This window comes from Protopterus annectens, chromosome 3.part1 (genome assembly GCF_019279795.1).
Source record: "Protopterus annectens isolate FY-2018-M chromosome 3.part1, PAN1.0, whole genome shotgun sequence".
NCBI lineage: Eukaryota > Metazoa > Chordata > Ceratodontiformes > Protopteridae > Protopterus > Protopterus annectens.
The window spans coordinates 111165200-111189950 of record NC_056732.1 but is presented as its reverse complement, the minus strand read 5'-3'; the positions used below and the strand labels follow the sequence as shown (position 1 = coordinate 111189950).

General features: G+C 38.6%; 1 protein-coding gene across 1 annotated transcript in view; it reads right to left on the bottom strand.

Annotated features, from left to right (window-relative positions):
• Positions 1–24751, bottom strand: part of NOL4 (nucleolar protein 4) — a 2553475-nt gene that overhangs the window by 119954 nt on the left and 2408770 nt on the right. The window lies entirely within an intron of this gene.

Genomic DNA, 24751 nt, shown 5'->3' with positions numbered 1-24751 from the left:
TGCCTTAAAATCATATCTATATGGACAAAGTATCAGATGGTATAATAATAAAAGGAAATCTTGGGATAAGGAATTGTTAGATATTCAAAGTAAATTATACTCTTATAAACATAATAATAAAGAAAATATTATGGACAAGAAAGTTATTGAAGAAATAAACAAACTAAATGAGAAATATAAAGAAATTTTAACTCATAAAGTTAAAATAACTTTAGAGAAATACAAGTTTTTGTCTTATTCAATAAGCCCCAAATACTTACATAGACTTAAAAATAAAACAAAAAGGTTGAATAAACAAAACCATATCAAAGAAATCTTTTCTCTATGGAAAAGAAGAATGTTTCTAGTATACCAGAAATACTAGATGAATTTAGAAATCACTTTCACAAAATTAACCATAATAATATTAACATGGAACCTAAAGATAAAATAAAGGAGTTTATAACCACAAATATGAATAAAAAGCTTAATAAACAACAGATTAAACTATTGGACAAGAGTATTTCATATACAGAAGTTATTACACAAATAAATAAGCTTAAATCAAACAAAGCACTGGGTAATGATGGTATTATACCAGAGATATATAAAATCCTTTCTAAAAATACATATTCATTAATACATAAGGTTTTTATTTTGGCCCAAACTGAGTTAATAACCCCCCCATCTTGGCAATATACATTTATTTCGCCAATTTTAAAACCTAATAAAGATCCAACTAGATGTTCTTCATATCGGCCCATCTCATTACTTAATGTTGATTATAAAATGTTTATGAATATCTTTGCTGATAGATTGAAGACAATCATTCCCGGCATTATAGATATAGATCAGACAGGCTTCATTGTAAATAGAAATACTTTTGATAATATAAGAAGAACTTTAACATTAATAGATTTTGCAAATAGGAAAAAGAAAGATTTAACACTTATTAGTCTTGATATAAGTTCAGCATTTGATTCAGTAAGTTGGGACTATCTGTTTACCTTAATGAAGTGCACAAACTTCTCAGATGCATTTGTAAATCTAATTGAACATTTATACAAAGGAACGTTGGCTTATATTAAGGTAGGAACATATGTTTCACAAAAATACCCATTCTTAAAGGTACAAAACAAGGATATCCACTTTCTCCACTATTATTCACTTTAGTAATGGAGCCTTGGGCTAATTTGATCAGAAACAGTACTGACATAGAGGGTTTTGAAAAAAATGAAAATACAACATCCAAAATTCAACTTTTTGCAGATGATGTTCTAATTACATCAGCAGGATCTAATTCTTCTATACAGTCTCTATTTGATAACATAATGAATTTTAAAAGTATTTCTGGTTTAATATTCAATGAAGAAAAAACTAAAATACTACCTATATATACACGAAAAAATATTCTCATTAGTGATTTTACTAAATATGTACCCAATTCAGGTCAGATAACTTATTTAGGTATAATACTATCTAAAGATATTAAATCTATTATATATAATAATTATAATACCTGTTTTCTTAATATACAAAATCTTTTTAATACATGGAATAATATGTTTTTTACTATGGAGGAGAGACTTACAATTATTAAAATGATAATATTCCCCAAGATTTTATACTTAATACAATCAATAATACTTCCACCTACAAAAATAATTATCAAGAAACTGAACACACTAATGTTAAATTTCTTATGGGCACCTAATAGACCTAGGATTGCATTAAAGAAACATACCAATAGCTGGTCTCAAGGGGGTATTTCTTTTCCAGACTTTAATTTATATACTATCTCTTCTATTGTAAAAGTTATTACTTTATTAATAGATCAGTCATATGTCACAAAATGGAAAGATTATTGGGAGCTAATTAGTATACACTTCATGAAAATCTCCTTAACACATAAAAATATGATTGTAAATAACTCCATGTTATGGTTACTAAAGGAATTTTGTACTTCACCTATTACACCTAAACATATGGTTTGTTACCCATTAAATATTATTATTAGTTATCGTAACTTTATATTCATGCACCCTAAGTATAGGGAATGGAATTTTATTGTATTTCCTATAATGTATACTCAGGGTATGCTTTTGTCATCTACTTCTGAAGGAACTCATTTAGCTATAGATAATGATCTAAAGTACTGGTATCAGTTGATATCTGATAATAAAGTTAAAAATCTAGATTTCTTAAAACAAGAATTTGATCTAAGAGAAAGTTGCTGGTTAGAGGTTCAGACCTTTAGACAACATCTCATTAATAAAATAGATTTAATGTCTATAACTGTTAAAGAATCTATTCCAACACTGATTGATTACTTGATATTAAATTTACAACATAAAGTTTCTGATAAAGGTAAACTTTCATACATACATAAAGTTATCAGACAAGAAACGTTTTACAGTGTAGATTCATACTGGAATTATTTCACTTCTATTAATGGGGACCCACCAAATCAACAAGATAAACAATATATATTGGAATCTGCTTATAGAACTACGTCTTCCATTGTCTGAAGACTTTATACATGTGAAATTTTTACATAGATCTTTTTATACACCTTTGATGATGAATAAAATAAATAATAAAGATAATCTATGTAAGAGATGTAATGTAGAAATTAATGCTGACTGGGCTCATATGTTTTATGATTGTATAAAATTGAAAGAATACTGGAAGTCAATTAATGAATTTTTGCAGGCTCTTTTTACAGATAATTTCATTATTTCTAAATCTCTTATATTATTCAACACACCTGTACCTCAAAGTGTTAAAAAGGTTAAGCTTCCCTTGTTATGGTCTATTCTAGCAGTGGCTAGGAAAATAATAACTAGAAATTGGATTTCAGATACACCTCCTTCGTTCAATGAATTTAAAAATGTTATGAATATAGTGTGCCATATGGAAATAAACACAATTAGGACTAGAACAAATAGAAAAACATCTTATTTTATTGTATGGGATAATTTACAAAATTTGTTAAAAAATGTTAATTTCAATAGCATGGTATTTTAGTTTAATTAATTGATCTGATTGTAGTGGATGTCTTTGTAAATACTTTAGTTGTTTTGTTGAATATTATAATAATACCTATTTTTAATTACTTGTATAAAATTGTTGTGATATTTCTCTTATATGTTAAAACAATAAACCTGTTTTGAAAAAAAAAATGTTAAGTGTGATGCACAGAATAGGGCACAGTCATAGATGTGTATTGCATAAATCACTCATGACTTACTGCTGACATCATTGTAAAGTTTCATCTTATTATAGCAATAATCAACGGCTGGATGTGGGTAATGCTGGATTTACCCATGGTTGGTGTGGTTTGGTCATAAGGGCGAAGCCTGAGTGACCAAACAAAGCTAACTGTGGGTAAATCCAGCATTACCCATACCCAGCTGTGGGTAATTGCTATTATACAATGCTCTTAGTTTTGTGTTGAGTTATCTTTTTGTTGTGGTTACTTAGGTTTTTGTTTGCTTTACTATGTATTCTTCCACTTTTTGTGAGATAAAGTAGTCCACACTTTCTCTTTGTGTTTATTGTTTATTTGTCTTTTAATTTAAATACAAGTTATCTTTAATTTTTAAGAGATGTTAAGAAATAATTATGTAAGTAGATATAGTTTTAAAGCTTTTGGTTTGTCTTTATGTTGTAGTTTGTTTTAGATTTCTGTATTGCAGAGGCAAGTGGTGGTGGGTAAAATAGAGTTTAAGTACTGTAGAATGGGATAATATCTGCAGTAAAACTTAAAAAGCATTTAGGAAATATAGTTCAGAAATATGTTAGCTTTCAGAATGATTGAAAATACCAGACAAGTACTCTAAAATTTAATTTCTTGACACACACCCTACTTTCCAGATTTCCTTACCTCTAATTTCCTAAGAAGTAGCAATCTTATCTAGTTATATTAATACATTCTATTGTGATATTGTGAAAAATAAGAAAGTACCCCTCTGTTATGATTTTTTTTAAGGCTAGTGTTACAATTTTTAATGCTTGGAGATTGAGAGATGTGGCTCCAATTATTAGTCCTGCCGTGTTACTGGTACTATAAAGACTGGATAGCTGCTAGAGATAAGAACATTGCAAACCCGTTGTTTAAAATCCTTTCAATGGCCTTTCAAGTCAAGTAACACAATGACGAAATTGACACATTTAGCCATTTTCATAACTAACAGTACTACCCATAAGTGATTCTTACCACGATGACTACTAAATACAGAAACTGGGGGAAAAGTAATATGGTACAAGTTTTATTTCTTGGACTATTCTTCAGCAAAAAAGTATTGCTAAAGACAGGAAGGAGACAAAAAATGAGAGACACAGAGAAATGTCCAGAATCGGGCTTAGTTCATCTCGCATAGCTCACCGTCAGCCTTTAATACTCTTGTACATCTCACATTAGGGTTTTAGTATTGTTTAAATCATTTGTAGCCGGACTTTTTGGTTTGATTGCTTTGGATTTACAATGTACACGCTGGTTGGATTGGCCAATCAGCATGCACATTTCCTGTCTTAGCAGAGGTGGCATTGTATAATGACAAATAATACGTATTTGCACATGAAAATAGTTACAAATTTTTTTTACATGTTCAACACTTATCTTGGATAATACTGCAACTGTGCCCTTGATGGTTGACTCTGTCTGATGCTGACAGGACACAACCATGACATGGTTAAGTAAAGGTTGAGGACTTTGGCAGGCATCAGTTTTAATATTTGCATATACTTTCCATTTAGGTAGTAATTGTGTGTGCTATCCTTTGTTTCATAGCCCTAGCCATGGCATATTGTGTACGCCTACTTCAGACTCCTTATCTGTATCTGCTGAAGCTGCTTGTGCTGCCTGTGGTCCTACGAACTATGGTCCAGGGCCTGGATGTCCTTGTTGAAGCTGTTCCTGAGATTTATACTGGGCATCATGGCACAGACACTGTAAGTATTTTGGCAGAGGTGTCTGGGTCATACTGCAGGGCACCTACTGATTTCTCTAGATAATGGAATCTTGATTTAAGCAAGCCAAATACACATTCTATTATATTCCTAGTTTGAGCATGGGCATTGTTGTATCCTTGCTCAATGGGATTGTGTGGGTTTCTTGTGGCTGCCATGAGCCAACGTTCTAGTGCATAATCTGCATCCTCCACCAGATGCTGCTGTGGAAAGTCACCCCAGCAAACCTTATGTATAGGTCACAGATGTGCCATATGTCTGAGTCATGGAAACTGGCAGGTTAACTGCTCATACATTGTAGATGATCTCTTGGGCATTACAGAAAACCTAAAAGTTAATTGAGTGGTACAAAAACCAAGGAACACTGACCAAATTAATGATAGAAAACAGAGATGTCTTAAACCAGCTTTAGATGCCCTGTACCAACACTTATACAAATGTATAGACTCGACTGTGCTGGATAGGACCAAAGTAAAAGTCTTAAGAGAAAACAAGCCACCCAGGTGGACATGTCGCATAAATAAACTGTACAAAAAGCGTAAAAAGCTGTTGTCTAAGAATACCAAAGGGAGGTCCCAGCACTGGAAAAATACCCTCCTAAGTCTAAATAAACAAATAACACAATTTATAAAATCCTCTAAGAGCAACTTCGAGAAAAATTTAGTAAACACAGCTAAGAATAACCCTAAGGTTTTCTTCAGCTACATCTGTTGCCTGAAACGTAGGACCCAGATGTGTGCTGAACTAGTGACAAATGATATCACACACACTATCCTTCAAGGCCCCTGAGCCATTGGAAACCACAACCCACGCTGCTGAATTCCTTACAAATGCTTTCTACGAGCACCTCCAGGATTGCATGGATCAAGCAATCCCAAATAAAATCAAGACCCTTTCCACCAAAGGCAAGCGCCCGATCTGGTGGACCCCAGCCATAAACAAACTTTACAACAAGAGGAGAAAGCTACTACAAGATAGAGCAAAATCCCTAAAAGGGAAGACATCTCTGATCAATACTAGTAAAAAAACTACGATCACTCATAAAATCATCCCAGACCAACATTGAGAGAAAAATCAGCAAGGACTCAAAAGACAATCATAAGGCCTTCTTTAGCTATGTTAGAAATCTGGGTGGAAACTCCCAGATATGCTCAGAATTAGTCCAAAATGATACAAAAATCACTGAACCCACAGACATTGCAAACATACTGGCAGACCGGTTCAGTGAAAATTTCTCCCTCCCCCCCCAAAAGGAGAAATAACTATCCCAGCAGAGTGTAGCCTCCCAATCATCTCAAATGCCCAGGTGAGAGCTGCTCTCTCTAAAGCTAAAACACAGCATCAATGGGACTGGATAGTGTCCCCTGTGTGCTACACGAACTCAATGAGGAACTAAACCCACACATAAGGCTGCTGTTTAATCTTAGCCTTACCACAGGATACACTGCAAAGAGTGGCGACGGCAACTGTGGTCCCACTCCACAAAGGCGGTGCTTCTACAGACCCTGGTAATTACCGCCCCATAAGCTTAACAAGCCTGGTCTGCAAAGCTATGGAGAGGATCATAATGGAACTCATAAATAAAGACATAGGGGACCTACAGACATTGGATCCTACCCAATTCGGCTTTGTCAAGGGCAGATCATGCCTCTTGAACTTGGTCGACTTTTTGAAACAGTCACTAAGACCATTGATGAGGGTAAGGCAGTTCACACAGCCTACCTTGACCTTGCAAAAGCTTTCAACACAATACCTCACTTGGGTATCATAGAAAAGCTCACCAGCTTAAATGTAAACCCATATGTCACAAGATGGGTTGCAAACTGGCTCAAGGACAGAACCCACAGGGTTAGAGTTGCTGGTGCCATGTCAGACTCAAACCGGTCACAAGCGGTGTCCCACAGGGCTCAGTCCTGGGCCCCTCTTGTTCGGCATCTACTTTCAGAAGTGCAGGCAAACATAGGAGGATTGTGGCTGACAAAGTTTGCAGATGACTGCAAACTGGCCATAGATGAAAATCCATCAGACACAGATATCCTTCAGAGAGGTCTCATAGAAACGGATAACTGGTGCCAGAGCCATGGCCTTAAGCTAAACGCCAAAATGTATAGTCATACCCTTTGGTAAAACAAGGTAACCCCAAGTTACCACATAGGTGGCAATCCATTAAGCACAGAAGAGGTTATCAGGGACCTGGGGACCCAAGTTGACAGTAACCTTTCTTTTGACACTCACATTGCCAAAGTGGTTAGGAGGACCTTCTACATTGCCCACCTGATTATGAAGGGATTCACATCCAGATCAAGGGAGGTCATTGTTCCCCTGTTCTCTTCACTTATCAGACCAATGATTGAGTACAATGCCCCATTCAGAATGTATCTTACCCGACACCTGCAGCAATTGGAAAGACCCCAAAAGTTCCTCACCAAAAGGATAAAGGGGCTCAAAAATATGCCATATGCTGCCCGACTGAAGAAACTCCAGCTCTATTCAGTCGCATACCGTCTGCTCGGAGGTGACCTGTGCCTGACATACAAGGCCATGTCCAACCCGGAATTAATGAACATGCTCCACCTCAAAAAATCCAAATCCACCAGTGCCACAAGAGCAAGAGACTTAAACCTCAACACGGATATAAATAGGACTTGCTGGAGGGACAGATTCATCACCCAAAGACTCCCTATGCTGTGGAACAGAATCCCGGTCCATGTGAGACAGAGCACCTCGCTGGCTCTGTTCAAGAGGAATCTTGACCAGTGGATGGGAGATCGTAGGTTTACCCCGGGGATCATCTCTGTATCACTGCTGGACAGAGGCACGGCAAACTAATGGGTATAGTATTCTTCAACCTAAGGGGTGGTGAAAGCCACACAACTCTGGCTAGGCTTATAAATGCCCTAGGGCAGATAGCCTAGTATGAACCTATGAACCTATGAACCTATGATCCTGCAGAAATTGCTAACCTACTAGTGGACAAGTTTGGCAAAACTTTCTCCCCTTTATCCCCTCCAAACATATCACAAACATACCTTCAACAGCTCCCCATCCTGTATATCTAAAGAACAGATCATCAAAGCTTTGTCTAAGGCATAAAACACAGCCTCTATGGGTCCTGATGGCATCACAGGCTGCATTCTAAACAAACTACAACAGGAATTAGCAACCTCCTTAGGCACCCTATTTAACCACGGCCTGAATACAGGATTTGTTGCAGCTGAATGGAAAATCACGACTATTATCCCCCTCCACAAGGGCGACTTAGCAACAGATCTGGGGAATTATAGATCCATAAGCCTGACTAACCTTATCTGCAAGGCCATAGAACGTATCATCATGGACCTCATAAACAAAGATATAGGTGACCTCCAAACCCTTGATCCAACCCAGTTCAGGTTTGTAAATGCTCAATCATGCCTGTTAAACCTGATAGACTTCTTCAAAAATGTGACCAGGGACATAGATGAGGGCAAATCTATGCACACAGCATATCTGGACTTGGTGAAGGCCTTTGACACAATCCCCCAGTCAGGCATTATTGACAAACTCACCCACCTTAATCTCAACCCCTTTGTTGTTAGGTGGGTCACAAATTGGCTCACTAACCGTACACATGCTATCAAAGTGGGTGACTCCACCTCAACCAGCAGATCTGTCACCAGTGGGTTTCCACAAGGGTCAGTACTGGACCTCCTTTTGTTTGGTATTTACTTCTCGGAAGTTCAGGCCAAAACAAAGGGGCTGTGGCTGACCAAGTTTGCTGACGACTGCAAACTCGGTGTGATTGTTGACTCTGCAAATGATGTCAGTCTACTCCAACAGGGGCTTACACAGACCAACGATTGGTGCCAAAGCCATGGACTCAAACTAAATGTAAAAAAAATGCATCATCATCCTCTTCAATAAAAGCAATGTCCCTACTAACTATCAAATAAACAATGCCTTAAGTACAAACACTGCAGTAAATTCTGACCACCATGTATCCACTGTAGTAAGAAAGGCATTCTACATAGCACATCTGATTAGCAAAGGCATAGCCTCAAGAGCAAAAGAGATTATAATACTCATTCCTTACCAGGCCCATAACTGAGTATAATGCCCCCTTTGGTATGGCGCTTATATTACCCTATCATACGATTTAAATAGCGAACGCTATTTCATCGTACCTCAAATATCTAAACCACAAAATATCGAACATTCAGAACAGCGATTTATTTCCCAGGGAAAAAATGTTGCTGTTCCGAAACACAAACACACAACACAAGCACACTAAAATAAATAAACCGCATGCATACACTTAACAAAACCATAATTCTAGCCCTACACTACTACCTATCCACTCACCTTAACCCAACCCTAACCCTAAAGTCCCTAACTACCGCACACTCACCTTACCTGCTCCCTAACCCTAAAGTCCCTAACTATCGCACATTCACCTTACCCACTCCCTAACCCTAAAGCCCCTAACTACCTCACACTCACCTTACCCACTCCCTAGCCCTAAAGCCCCTAACTACCGCACACTCACCTTACCCACTCCCTAACCCTAAAGTCGCTAACTATCACACACTCACTTTACCCGCTCCCAAACTCTAAGGTCCCTAATTATCGGACACTCACCTTACCCCGATCCGTTCCCACACTTACCTTAACCTGGTCCACAACCTCCATTCGCATACTTACCTTACCCCTGTCCATAACCTTCCCACCACAGTAGAGTAAATAGCGAAGCCATGGAACGGACAACCGAAATCTTACCCTAGGTAAGTTTTCGAAGTTCCGTGGCTTCGCTATTTTCAGTTTTCGACAAAAATGGGTTGATATTATAGCATTCGAAGTTTAAAAACTTCGATATTATAATATAGACCCTTTGGTATGTACCATACCAGGCACCTGCAGCAACTGGAGAGATCCCAGAGATTTTTTAACTAAGAAGATCCAGGGTCTTCAGCACATGCCTTACACAGACAGATTGAAGTCTTTGTCCCTGTACTCAGTAGCACATAGGCTGCTTAGTGGACACTTGTGCCTGGCTTACGGAGCAATCTCTGACTCCAACCTGATGAAGTTGCTGCACATCCGTAAGTCAAACGGGACTAGAATTACCCACTACAGCAACCTAAATCTGGCTTGCCATTTAAATAGAACATGCTGGAGAGACGAATTCATCTCACAGAGGTTTTCACTTCTCTGGAATAGGCTACCAATTCATGTTAAGCAGAGCACCTCTATGACTCCGTTCAAAAGGAGCCTGGATGAATGGATGGGAAACAGGAAAATTCTTGAAGGGAATAGCTTCCACATTCCTCTTGAACATGGGTAGTCATTACTAATAATAGGCATTGACTATACTTTTTCTCTCAAATGGGTGTAATAGACTAGGCTTAAAACAACCCTTGGGTCAATAGCCTAGTAACCTCCTATGAACCTATAAATAGATAATAGATAAGCACTTTAATCTTAAATATACAAGACTTCATCAGAGCTGATGAAGTCTTGAATATTTAAAAATAAAATGCTTACTTATTATCTATTTATATAGAGTTAATTAAGTGGTATACTTTTCTGATGATGTACCTCCTTCCCTGTTCACCGGGCAGGGATTTTATTTCTATGTGTGTGCAATCTATGTCCCCACAAATCCTCAGGGAAGATTACTTTGGCATAAAACTGTTGCATGATTATTAGTCTCTCCTCTGGGGTGTGTGAGAACCAGATATGATCCTTTGCATGTTCTATCATTGCATTTAGAAAGTGATGTAAGATTATAGAAACTGGGGCCTGTGATTCCTCTAATATATCCTCTGTGGGCCTTCAAACCGTCTCTGTAGCTAGTATCTGTAATGCTACGCACATCTTTGTTTCAACCAGGATAGGTTCTCCATGATTTTCCTGGGGTCTCAGGTGAGGGCAGCAGAGGTTGCATAATTCCTCTCTTGTTTTCTTGTCCACCCTGTATCTACAATTTCTGTATCATGCAGCCCATGATATAAAATGAGATCTGAACACTCTTCTTCTTGGCTGAAGTCTGTCAGCAGCAGTAGCAGAACCTTGAATTAATGCCTGTTGCACATACAAATTAATCATAAAAAAATGTTAGGTGTTTTTGCTGCTAAGTATCTTCGTGGCTGTATTCAAAAGAGTTTTGGATTTCAGGGAAAAAAAGGAGCACTGAATGTACATGACTTTATATGTTCCTTAATAGCTCTGCCATTTTGGATTGGCTAATTAGCATGTAATTCAACTATGTATGCTTTCATTAGCAAATTGTGCAGTTTAGCCTTGTTTTGAGGGTTTGCATGAAGTGCAGAGCTGTTTAATGAATACTAAATAGGGAGGTATCGTGTGTGCAATGAGCACACAATAGCAGCAGTAAGTGCAGGCATTCATGAATCCAGCCCTTTGCTGGCAGCTAGTACGTATGCTATTATCATCACACACACACACACACACACACACACACACACACACACACACACACACACACACACACACACACACACACACACACACACACACACACACACACACTTGCACAGCTTGGAAAAACAAGGATACAAAACAAATAATGTATTCTGTTTTGAACAATACCTTAAGATATTTTTGTTTCGGTATGCACACTTAGCAATATGGAGCTGTAGTAGAGTTTCATATAATGTTTCACTGTAAGCATGTTCAAAAAGAGTTAGAATCTCCCTATTGAAATGCCCTGAAATGGTGAAAAAAAGACAGAAAATACAGAAGAAGACTAAATATTGAACACTAGTTTGCTCTATTAAACATGTTTTTTTTTGCAGAGGGCAAGAAACCATCTCCCCCAAAGTCAGAGGCAAGTCCTCAAGCCCCAGAAACTTATATATACCAACGTTAAGATCACTATACTTTATAGAATAGGCTATCTTGGACTTAATATATGTAAGCCCGGATTTTCGGTCATTCTGTCTCCATATTCCGAGACTCTGCATTTATCTTAAATATACCTCCAAGATTATTTATTTTTTGATTTTTATTAAACAGGGTAGAACACTGATCCACACAGACAATTTTCAGGCTCAGTCAGGGGTTAAAGAAAACATGCTTCAAAGTGATATTATTTCACTTTATGTACATATATTGGCTACATAGCAAAAGATTAGTATAGTAAAATTTTGTGTTCTTGGTTAGGCATTAGACTATTTATATTTCTTATATCATTCTTAAAACATTTTGAAGGATGGGAGAGGATAGATGGGGAGAGGGATAGTGGAAGGAGTTTTGAGAAGGATTAAGACTAAAGAGGGGAGACGGGTTCTAAAGATAGTGTAGTTTATTGTTAAGAGGAAGCTAGAAAGGGGCAAAAGCTATGCGGGCAGAACTAACAGAGAAGCTTCCACTGAAATGTGTAAAACAATAACAAGCAAAACTAAAAGTAAAATCATAAACACTAACAAAGAAAACTAAAAGTAAAAGCAAAACTGTAATGACTGGAATACTAATTACACATAGATCATACTGGTCCACAGAGTACTTTCATAGGTTCATAGGTTGGTACTAGGCTATTGGCCCTAGGGCCTACACAAGCCTAGACATAACAATTCCTTGGCTATTTCTTCCCACAATATTTACTTCCTTGGACCCTTGTCTAGCAGGGTGACTGACATGATACTCGGGGTGAATTTCCTATCTCACATCCAATCGTCAAGGTTCCTTTTGAAGAGGGCCAAAGAGGAGCTCTGCTTGACTTGTATGGGCAGTCTATTTCAGAGTCTGGGGAGTCTGGGGAGTCTCTGGGTCAGGAACCTATCCCTCCAGTATGTTTTGTTCATTGTGATGACAAGGTTTAGATCCCTGGAACATGTGGCTCTGAGGGACTGGGATTAGTAGACGATATGCAACAGAGTATAGCTGTAGTTTTTTTAGATGGTCAGCATAGGGCATCTGCTTTAGGCCTGTGATTCTTTTAGTGAGGTATTTCTGCGGCCTTTCCAGTTATTGCAGATATCTTGAGAGGTACATACCAAACAGGGTGTTGTATTCTATAATGGGTCTAATGAGGGATGAGTACAGTGGAAAAATGACCTCCTTTTTTCTGTATGAAAAGCCCTTAGTGATGAGGTGTGCCACATAGAAGGATTTCCTGACTGTTGTGGTGATGTGATTATCGAAGGGAGACCACTGTCCACCTGTGTCCCTAAGTCTCTTATCACACTTTTGGTGTTTAGTGTACTGCCACCTGTGTGGTAATTCATGGGTACATGTTTTTTTCCCAAAAGGGATAACTGTACATTTCTTGGCATTGAGCTTGAGCCCATGGCTCTGGCACCAAGCATCTGTTTCTGTAAGGCCCTTTTGTAGAATATCCACATCATTTGGGGATTCAATAATGGCTCCCAATTTGCAGTCATCTGCGAACTTTGTTAGCCAGACTCCCTTAGTGTTGACCTGTACTTCAGAGAAGTAGCACCTATGGGAGACAAACCTGTCTCTCCAGCAGGTTTTGTTGATGTTGCATATTAGATTCAGGCCTTTTGAGCAGGTAATGCGTGAGGAGTTAGACTTACAGATATGGACCATCTCTAGTGGGGGAGGGTCTGAGATTGCCTTGTAGGTGAGAGACAGATCACCCCTGAGCAAACTGTACGATACCGAATAGAGTGATAATGATTTGAGCCTGTCTGCATAGGACAGGTGTTGGAGCCCATGGATTCTCTTTGTGAGGTATTTCAGTGGCCTTTCCAGTTGGTGCAAATGTTTAGAGAGGTACACACCAAACGGGGCATTATACTCAATTATTAGCCTAATGAGGGAGGAGTATAGATAGGTAATAACCTCCTTTTTTCTGGATACAATCCCTTTACTTATGAGATGAACCAAGTTAAAGGCTTTTCTGACCACTGCCACTACATGATGGTCGAATGTGAGGTTATTATTAACCTGAGTGCCCAGGTCTGTCACCACAGGTTGTGTGTACTTAGGGGGTTGCCGTTGATATGGTAATCAGTATGGGCTGTGTTTTTGCTGAATGGTATGATAATACTTTTTTGAGTTTAACTTAAGGCCATGACTTTGGTACCAGTCATTTGTTGCTGTGAGACCCTCTTATAGTATGTTAACATCATCTGAGGAGTCAATGACAGCATCCACCTTACAGTCGTCTGCAAACTTGGTCAGTCACAGGCCTTTTGTCTTTGCATGGACCTCTGAGAAGTAGATGCCAAACAATAGGGGGTCCAAGGACAGATCCCTGGGGAACTCCACTAGTGACAGATATGTACAACATGTATCCTGCACAGTACTGAGATTCAAATCAAAAGGAACAAAAAGCTATAACATTAAATGATTACAATAACTCATGTCAGTGGCCTGAGTTCTCTTAGAAATTAGAGTAAAATAAATTTATTCCAAACGTGAACTCCAACATGGTGCCCAAAACCTATCATAACCCGCACTATAGCTTGGGATGTTTCTTTACAAAAAAAGACTTTTAAATAGATTCCTACTATACAGATCATGTCAAACAGTTTTGTCTTCACACAGTAAATATATGACAATATACCAGTTATACATTATACTGACTGCACTATGATGCTGTCAGATAAAGTTTACAGTTTCAATGACAGAGTCCGAAAAAGTGCATCTAAGGTAACACCGAATTAATATATTCATCCAGAAAGAAACCATTGTGGAATACTGGAAACCATTATTACATTGCACCTTGCAGAAGGGCAAATTATCCAGGGACTTCGTTGTTTGGTAGTTTATTATTTAAACTACACAAGAGAGCTACTTTTGCTGTGCTCTTACATTAAGAAATTCCAGTATCACCCATCTTGTGGCAGAAGGTGTTTACCAGGTTTCAGTGAGTTGGGGGCACTCCAAGGAGATTAAAGTGTGGTCATTTCTTGGTTAGAGGGCATATGTGTCAGTTTTCAAGTTCTGTTTTCTCTGCTATAAATCGGGCTATTTTGCAGAGAGCTGCCCACTGCACAGCAGAGATTAGCAGAGCCCTGTATAGTAGCAAACACCTTGACAGTAACATTTCTCTATAAAGTTAGGATTAGGTCCTAAACCTGTTAAAAAGTGTGGCATTGTGTGGAATTATGCTTAAAGTAGCTAGTGTGTGCACTGAATAGCACTTCCATATCCTAACACTATATATCATCTTGTCCTTATCCGCAGAAACTACCCTAGGAGATCCCTTATAAAACCCAGTCCTTAATCCAAAACAACCCATCCTATTATAGAACCAGTCAACATGTATTTGCAATTTCCTAATGTCTCTGTGGCCATCTTGGTTGTTTTGGGCATCCTAAGTCAATGTTCTCAGATAACAGTGAATCATTAAAGAAAATAACACAGTATGCGAGACACATAAATACACAACTTCCTTGGGGGCAAAAATCTTGTATACAAATGAGGCTATCCATAATACTCACACACACACACACACACACACACACACACACACACACACACACACACACACACACACACACACACACACACACACACACACACACACACACACACACACACACACACACACACACACACACACACACACACACACACACACACACACACACACACACACACACACACACACACACACACACACACACACACACACACACACACACACACACATACATTGTCTTATGCTGAGGTGCTTAAAAGAAATGTTCCCAAATCTCGAAAGACCTCAAAAGCTGCCTAATGGCTCCTCAGCAAACACCAAAATACATGCTAAAAGCAACAACAAACATCTCACATAAGCCTACACCGAGTGGAGCAAAGCCCATAAGTGAAGCATACATCTTATCTAATAGTCTCGTCATTGGGGACTCCATTAAGTGACATACAGATGCCCCTAGAGTCTCATGAACCTTATAAATGAAATAGAGGTGCTCACCATCCAACCAAACACCCTATTCATTGATGACTTTAACTACCCCCTCTATAGACTGGTTAACTTAAACTGCCTCAAACTCACAGGCACAATGCATCCTGGACTTTTTTGACACAAAGACCCTGGAACAGATAGTGCAAGTTCCAACCAGTGGATCATATACTGGATCTGGTACTTGCCAACATGGGACAGCATTGCACCCCCCCCCCCATCTCCTCAATTGTGAGGTCAGCTCGCCACGCTTTCTCCTTTGAAGTAAAAATCAACCTGGAAAACCCAACTAAACCAGAAACAGTTAGAAGCTATTCTTAATGAAACTACATTCTATTAAGTGACACTTGAGACCACAGCCACCTAGGTATAATTATTCACAGAGTCTCTATACAAACATATAAATGACTGTGTAGAGGCTAACACTCTTGTTCTTGGGATCCGCTCTATAAACAAGCCCTACTGGTTGAATCCTCACCTAAACAGGGTGTATCATAAATGAAAAAAAAACTCATAGCCAAAATCAGGAAACACAACTCCCTTAAAGACAAGTGGTCTCTTATACAACTCACAAGGCCTTCTTCAGCTATGTTCAGAACCTTAATGCTAACACACCATAGTGTGCTAAACTGGTGGTAAATGGTACCTCCTTCACTGATCAGGGTGACATAGCAAATACACTTGCAGATAAATTTAAACTTCACCTCCTATCTCTCCCTCAGTTCCTCTAGGTGAAATCTCCTCCAACATACTTCCCCCAACTATTTGCAGGGATCAGGTACTGGCATCATTCGCTAGAGCCACAAACAATGTCTTTGTGGGTTCTGAATGCATCCACGGTTGTCTCACGAACAGTCTAAAACAAAACTTATCATAACCACTCCAACTACAGCCTCAAAACAGGTTATACTCCAAGTGAATGGAGGACTGCAACAGTTATTCTCATCCACAATGGTAGACCAACAACCAACCAAGGGAATTACAGACCCATCCATTTAATGAGCCTAACATGTAAAGCCATGGAATGAATTATCATGGAAGTGATAAGCAAGGATATTGTCAACCTACATACACTGAACTGATCCCAGTTTGGCTTTGTTAAGGGAAAGTCACGCCTACTTAACCTGGCAGACTTCTTTGATAGAGTCACCAGGGCAATGGACAAAGGTAAAACAGTCCAAACTGCATATCTTGATGTGGCCAGGGCATTTGATACAATACCCCACTAAGGGACTGTTGACAAGCTGTCTGGGCTAGGCATAAACCCCTATATAACTTGTTGGATTGCCACTTGGCTCACAGACGGGACCCAAGAAGTCGGGATTGGTGAGACCATCTCCACCAAAAGACTGGTCACCAGCAGAGTACCCCAGAGCTCCGTGCTGGGCCCGATCCTGTTTGGCATCTACTTCTCAGAAGTTCAAGGCTAGCACTCCAGGTCTCTGACTCACCAAGTTTGCAGATGACTATAAACTGAGAGCTATTATAGATTCTCCTCAAGACACCAGCATCTTACAAAAGGGTTTAACACAGACAAATGACTAGTGCCAAAGCCACAGCTTAAAACTCTATGCCAAAAAGTACATTATAATGATCTTTGGGAAACTGTCTACTCAAGTTAATTACTCCTTTGACAAAACACCCCTAAAAGTCGACCCAGCAGTAAGGAATCTGGGAATATATGCATACAGCAATCTGGCCTTTGACCAACACATAGCTAAGATAGTACGAAAATCATGCTATGTCAGCCAAATTAAAGGTAAAAGTATGGCATCAAGGTCTAAAGAAGTTTTAGTACCTCACTACTCAGCCTTTATCAGACCTAGCATTGAGTACAGTGCCCCCTTTAGTGTGTACCTAACCAGATAATTGCAACAGTTGGAATACAAACAAAGGTTCCTCACCAGGAGAATTCAGGACATGAGCACCTTGTCCTACACAAATTGCCTAAAGGCTCTGTCTGTGTATTCATTCTCCTACAGGGATATACGTCTGGCTTACAGGGCTTCCTCAGGCCCACCCCTAATGAATTTATTGCACATGTACAAAACAAACAGCAGCAGAAACACTAGATCCATGAATCTGAACTTTGCTTGTGACATAACAAAATTAACTGGAGAGAGATAGGTGTCCCAAAGGATCCCTGTGCTATGAAATAGGCTCCCCATCCATGTAAAATAGAGTTCAGCCCTGATCCTATTCACATGAAGCCTTGACAACTGGATTGGTAGTCATATCCTCTAAAGCTAGCTATGAAAACAGAATTGCAGCAGATAGTAAAGACAAGCACAAGGCCTTCTATAGTTATGTAAAGAATCTTCATGGCAATACCCAGATTTGATTCTGAGCTACTGAATAATGGTACCTCCTATACTGAGCCAACAGATATTGCCAGTAGACTGGCTGACAGATTCATTGCCAACTTTACCCCCTCAAAGGACCAATCACAATACCAGTAGATTGCCAGGCACCCAGTATTACTGCTGCACAGGTTAAAACAGCACTGTCCAAGGCCAAGAATACAGCTTCTATGGGACCTGCTAATATCCCTGGTTGTGTTCTGCATGAACTACAGAGTGAACTGGCACCTCACCTGTGTGCCCTGTTCAATCACATCCTCACCTCAGGCTTTGTCCCTACCAAATGACGCACTGCTACAGTCATCCCTCTCCACAAAGGAGGAGTGACTACAGACCCTGGGAACTATCGCCCCATTAGCCTGATGAGTCTGACATGCAAAGCTAGGAAACACATTATCATAGACCTAATAAACAAGGATATAGGGAATCTCCAAACTCTGGATCCCACACAGTTTGGTTTTGTGAAGGGTAGATCATGCCTGCTCAACTTGTTTGACTTCTTTTAGTCAGTCACCAGAGCTGTGGATGAAGGCAAGGTAGTTCATACAGCCAACCTTGATCTTGACAAGGCTTCTGATACCATTCCCCACTCAGGAATCATAGAAAAACTCAATAAGCTTGGCATCAACTCCTATATCACTAGGTGGGTTGCAAACTGGCTCACAGATAGAACCCACAGTGTGAAAGTAGCTGACTCCAAGTCAGACTCCTAACTACTCACAAGTGGAGTTCCAACAGGTTCAGTCCTGGGTCCTCTCCTGTTTGGTATCTACTTCTCTCAAGTCCAAGCCAACATAAATGGGACTCTGGCTGACAAAGTTCGCAGACGATTGCAAGTTGGGAGCTATTATTAACTCCCCAAGTGATGTTGACATCCTACAGAATGGCCTCACTAAGACCAACGACTGGTATCAGAACCATGGCCTTAAGCTCAATGCCAAAAAATGTGTCGTCATCCCCTTTGGGAAAAACCCAGTTCCCATGAATTACCACATTGATGGTAGTCCACTGAACAGAGAAGGCATTATAAGAGATCTGGGAACACAGGTTGACAGCAACCTCTCTTCTGATCACCACACTGCCACTGTGGTCAGAAATTCCTTCTACGTGGTCCATCTCATTACTAAGGGTTTTGCATCCAGAAAGAAAGAGGTCATTGTCTCCCCCTACTCTTCCCTCATTAGGCCAATCATTGAGTACAATGCCCCATTTGGCATGTACCTCACTAGTGACCTGCAACAACTGGAGAGACTGCAAAATTACCTCACAAAGAGGATCCTAGGCCTTAAACACTTGTCCTATATGGACAGACTCAAAAAACTCCAACTATTCTCTGTCTCATATCGCCTACTTAGAGGCGATCTCTGCTTGATTTACAAAGGAATGTCTGACCCAGCTCTGTTAAAAATGCTACATCTAAAGAAATCCCAATCCCGCCACACCACACACTCCAGAGACCTCAACCTCATTACCACAATCAACAGAACATGCTGGAGGGACAGGTTCATAACACAGAGACTGCCCTTGCTATGGAATAGACTTCCCATACATGTCAAACAGAGCACCTCACTGACCCTCTTCAAGTGAAATCTTGATGAGTGGATGGGAAACAAAAAATTCACCCCGGGATAACTCCAGTGGCTCTACCCGACAGAAACACTGGGAACTAAGGTCAGGTGGCACTATGCCAGGGTAATCCTATCGGTAGGCTTCTAAAGGCCCCAGGGCCATTAGCCTAGTACACACCTATGAACCTATAAAGTTACCCCCAGTCTGGCCCCCATGTCCCTTATGGACAGAAGCCATCACTAAGAAAAGTATTATCCTAATTAACACCCTCCCCTACAAATCCCTTAGTTAACTCCCTACTGACATGCCGTCTACCCATGATACTAAGGATCAAAATGGATTTGGGTTGTGTGGCTAGGCATGTAAGAGTCCTAGTGGTAGTTTGCCTAGGAGCTACCTATTAAAGCTATGAACCTATGAACACTGTGATAGGACCATTAGCAACATTTATGCCAGTCAACCACTGTGAGTAATGTGACATTCAGTTCATCTTTTTGCCACTTATCTGATAACAGACATAGTATATTTGGAGGAGTGACATAAATTCTAGCCATATTTATTGATTAGAAGGTGGCTCTTTTCCTTTCTTGTAACATGACCTGCTTTCACCTGATCCTTTTATTGGATATTATGGAGTGCCAGAAATTATGCAAACCAAATAGTCAGTTACTGTGACAGAAAATTTAACAGACCAGAAATGTTAATACTGCATAACTCCTGGGTTAGTCTTGTGAATGGGCAATATAACATCTGATAATTTTAGGAAGAAAACACAAAAAAATGGTAGGAGCAAACTTTATAGATCTGTGGTAGAAGAATTGACATAATTTATTAATAATATAACATATGCTTCCATAAAAAAGCACTTTGCCAGAACATCAAAAAAAAAAAAAAAAGCTTTATGTTTTTTTTTCTCTTAACACACAAGTACGTTTATTAATTTGGTTCAGGTGTGAAGTTTTTTGGTCATTCATCAGATGGGTTTGAAGTATAAAATCTGATTTTTTTAATCAGCTTTCACTTAGCACAATTAAATTATAAAGTAAGTAAAATTGCTCCAATGGTTCTTGTAGCATTTTGGTTTTAGTGACATGCAAGTTAAGCACATTGCAATCACTTTTAAATAAAAATGTCCACAGCTGAATGATACTAGTCTCCTTGTAGATGTTCAAGCACTAGAGGGTTTTAAAGCATGCTCATTACTTGAACATAGCAGAACTAATTCCCTACCAAGACTTAAAAATGAAAGATTTTGCCATGCAGTGACAGCTATAATATCAACCAGAAGTGCAAGGCATGCAGTATTTACTTCTTTCTGGTCCATGCACTTGATCCCAAGGCTTCATCCTCAGGATCAAACCTGACCTATCATGAGTAAACCCCTGCAGAACTTTAAGCCATGACAAATACTTTACATACATAAATACATACATAATACATACATACAAATATTTCAGGCATGGGCAATAATGTCCTTCTAGCCTGCCAATATACCAAAACAGTTATTTCCATAATACATGTCTAGGTTGCTCTAAAAATATATCTAAATTAATGCTTGCTTTAATGTAATTTGGTAGTCTATTTCATGAATCAGCTATTCTTTTAGAGAACCAATTATTACACACTCTCATTCCTATATAATCTTCTACACAGATTGTCTGATGATTCTCTGCTCCTTTAGATAACCTCAAAGATTCCCAGACGTTGTGGTCTCTAAATGCTCTGTATACCTGAATAAGGTCTCACCTTAAATATCTATATGAGGCACTGTACAAGTTCATATATTTTATTCTTTCATAGTAGCTTAAATTTTCACAGCCATGGATTCCCTTGGTATACTTTTGTTGTACTCTTTCCAATTTACTCATGCTTGTTTTCTTATAAGGTTTCCATATTGTTATTCAATACTTAAGTTTGGGTCTAATGTAATGAACAATGATTTGCTAGACTGTATAAATCCTTCTGTATAACCAGTTATATAACTATCATTAACTAATTGGTTTATATGATTAGAGAACATCAAAGCTGGATCTATCTGTATATCAAGGTCCTTAAATGAATTTACAGCTTCAATCACTGTGAGCTATATTAAATACTTAAAAAAAAACACTGTTGGCCAGCAGATTCGTGAATCAGTAAAAATAATACTATTACTCAAATAAGTATTGATTATACATGTCTTTAATAATCAGATCGGTTTTGGCAAAAAAATATATATGCCTTCATCAGTGATACACAGCAAAAACACAAAACATTGCTCAATGAATATTTATGAGAATGCCTAACCAATGAGAATGAAAATCCCTGAATAATTAATAATAGTTTGTTCCCACAGCAAAAACAGGAGAAAAACTTAAATGAACAAATAAATAATAAACACATATGTGTCAGTGTAGCCATGAATTCACAAACAACTATAACTTCTTAAATATGTAGCATAAAAATAGTAATATATATCTACCAAATCATGAATATAAATCCACATAGGCCATAAATATATGTGCACCATTATGGAATGGTCAACAAACAATATATAAATAATAGGTAAAAATATATATGAGAAGATAGAAAACACAAGATATAAGTAATAATTTGGTAACAATAATGTTCTCAATAAATTTGTGGTTATTGGTGAGCATTCATATTATCACGACATCTAATAAGGTATCCACTGGAACCTGGAATGCACAAATGTGAAACAATAGGTTATAATAACATATAATATGACAACAATTGATATAGGTTATAAATGATCATTCAAACCTGGTGGGAAAAGTGCTCCCAATGTGGTGATCCAATACCTTTCTTTATGATTTAGAATGCTTTGCCAACCTTGTGGATTATTCCGATCTCCTGTGATTCTATCAATAATCATAAATGTGTACTGAGCCTGTGGATGCTTCAAAGTATGATGGAAAAAAGCGTTGTGGTCTTTCTTATTCTTAATGTCACTTCTATGTTCATTGATACGTGTTCTCAATGGTCTCAATGTTTGACCCACATAGAAGGCAGAACAATGGCAAGTGGCCAAATATACCACCCAACTGCTGCTGCAGTTGCCAAATATCTTACACTCATATACCTTGCTGGTGTTTTGACTGGAAAATTGTTTGGATTTGCAAATTTGTTTACAAGACCCACAGTGTCCACACGGAAAGGTTCCCAGCAGTTTATCTCCAGACAAAGTAAGTTGTTAGTATATTGCCCCACCACTTTCTTTATGTTTAAAGTGACTGAACAAAGAGCCCAAGGTTTTGCCTCTTCTGTAAATTGACACTGAGACCCCAATGTTTGTCTTAACTGATCATTGGCCAATAGAATATTCCAATGTTTATTAATAATACCCCTGATTGCATTGTGATTTCTACCATAAGTAGTAACAAATCTTATGGAGGATACAGTTGGGTCCCTATGCTGTGTCTGATATTGCAATAATGTGTCCCTGTTCACACTGTTTGACCAATCCCAAGCCGTAACTAAGTCAAGTTGTTTATAGTGTCTGTTGACAAATCTCTGGAACAGATCCAGACTAGCTTTCTCATATTCTATATTGGTGGAATTGATGCGTTTCATCCGCATAAATTGAGACTTGGTTATATTGCGGATGGTGTGGCGTGGATGCATGCTGGAAGCATGCAATAAAGTATTATATTGACGATATTTACGGAAAGTCCTAGTGTTTAGAGTGTGATCCATATTCCTGGTAACAGTGACATTGAGAAAATTAATAGATTGTAAATCATATGTCACCGTAAATTCAATTCCCCAAACATTGCCATTCAGATAATCCAAAAATTCTTGTAGGTATGTGGCATCCGCACGCCACACCATCCAGCAATCATCTAGATATCTCCACCAAATATCAATTTCCACCAAGTAAATGTTGTGTAATGGTTCATAAATCATACATTCTTCAAAAAAGGCCATAAACAAATCGGCATATATGGGAGCAAAGGAAGCTCCCATAGCCATTCCTTGAAGCTGCCAGTAACATTCCCCATGGAAGTAAAAGACATTCTTATTTAATACATGTTCGGTAATACAAATCAGTAATGTATTAAATCCTGTAGAATGCAAAGCAGATCGATCTAACCAGTATTGTAGTGCCTGAAGTCCCACCCAGTGGGGAATACTTGTATATAATGCTTTGACATCCAAGGAACACATGAGCCAAGTGGGTTCCAACTGAGCCTCCTGTATAATCTGTAAGAATTGTGTGGTGTCTTGTAATCTTGCCCTAACTAAATTCAATAAAGGTTTGAGATACTGTGTCAAAAACATGGATAATGGTTCAGTCAAGGAACCAATACCTGAGACGATTGGTCTACCCGGTGGGTTTGAAAGTGACTTATGAATCTTAGGGAGGAGATACAAAATTTGTTTTTGTGGATCATGAACAGTAAGATGCATAACACTAGTCTTACTAATGATACCCTCCTCCTCAGCTAAATGTAAAAAGGAATCAATTTCCTTTTTAAAAACAGGAGTGGGGTCCACCTCCATATGCATATAGCATTTAGTATCTGAAAGTTGTGATCTACCCTCACTAAGATAATAGTTCATATTCAATACCACCACTGCTCCACCCTTATCAGCTGGTAAAATTGCAATTTTATGATTATGACGTAATTGTTGTAGAGCTAAAATTTCCTGAGGTGATAAATTGTGACCAAGTATGGAGTATTCCTTGTGTTCAAAATGCAAATCCCTAAGAACTGATTGCATGAAAATGGAAACATGTTTATTCATGGGCGGCTGAAAGTCAGATTTGAGAAATCTGAATTCTGAAGATCTTTGGGACTCCCTTTCATGAAAAAACAATTTCAGGTTTAAATTGCGACAAAAACTGGTGATGTCATTAACAGTGTGATATTCATCCGAAAAAAACCCAGGTACATATCCAAGTCCTTTATTCAATAGTTGTTCCTGTTCATCAGACAAAATAGCATCAGACAAATTTAAAACATTGTGATATTCAGTACTTGTTACGTTATGA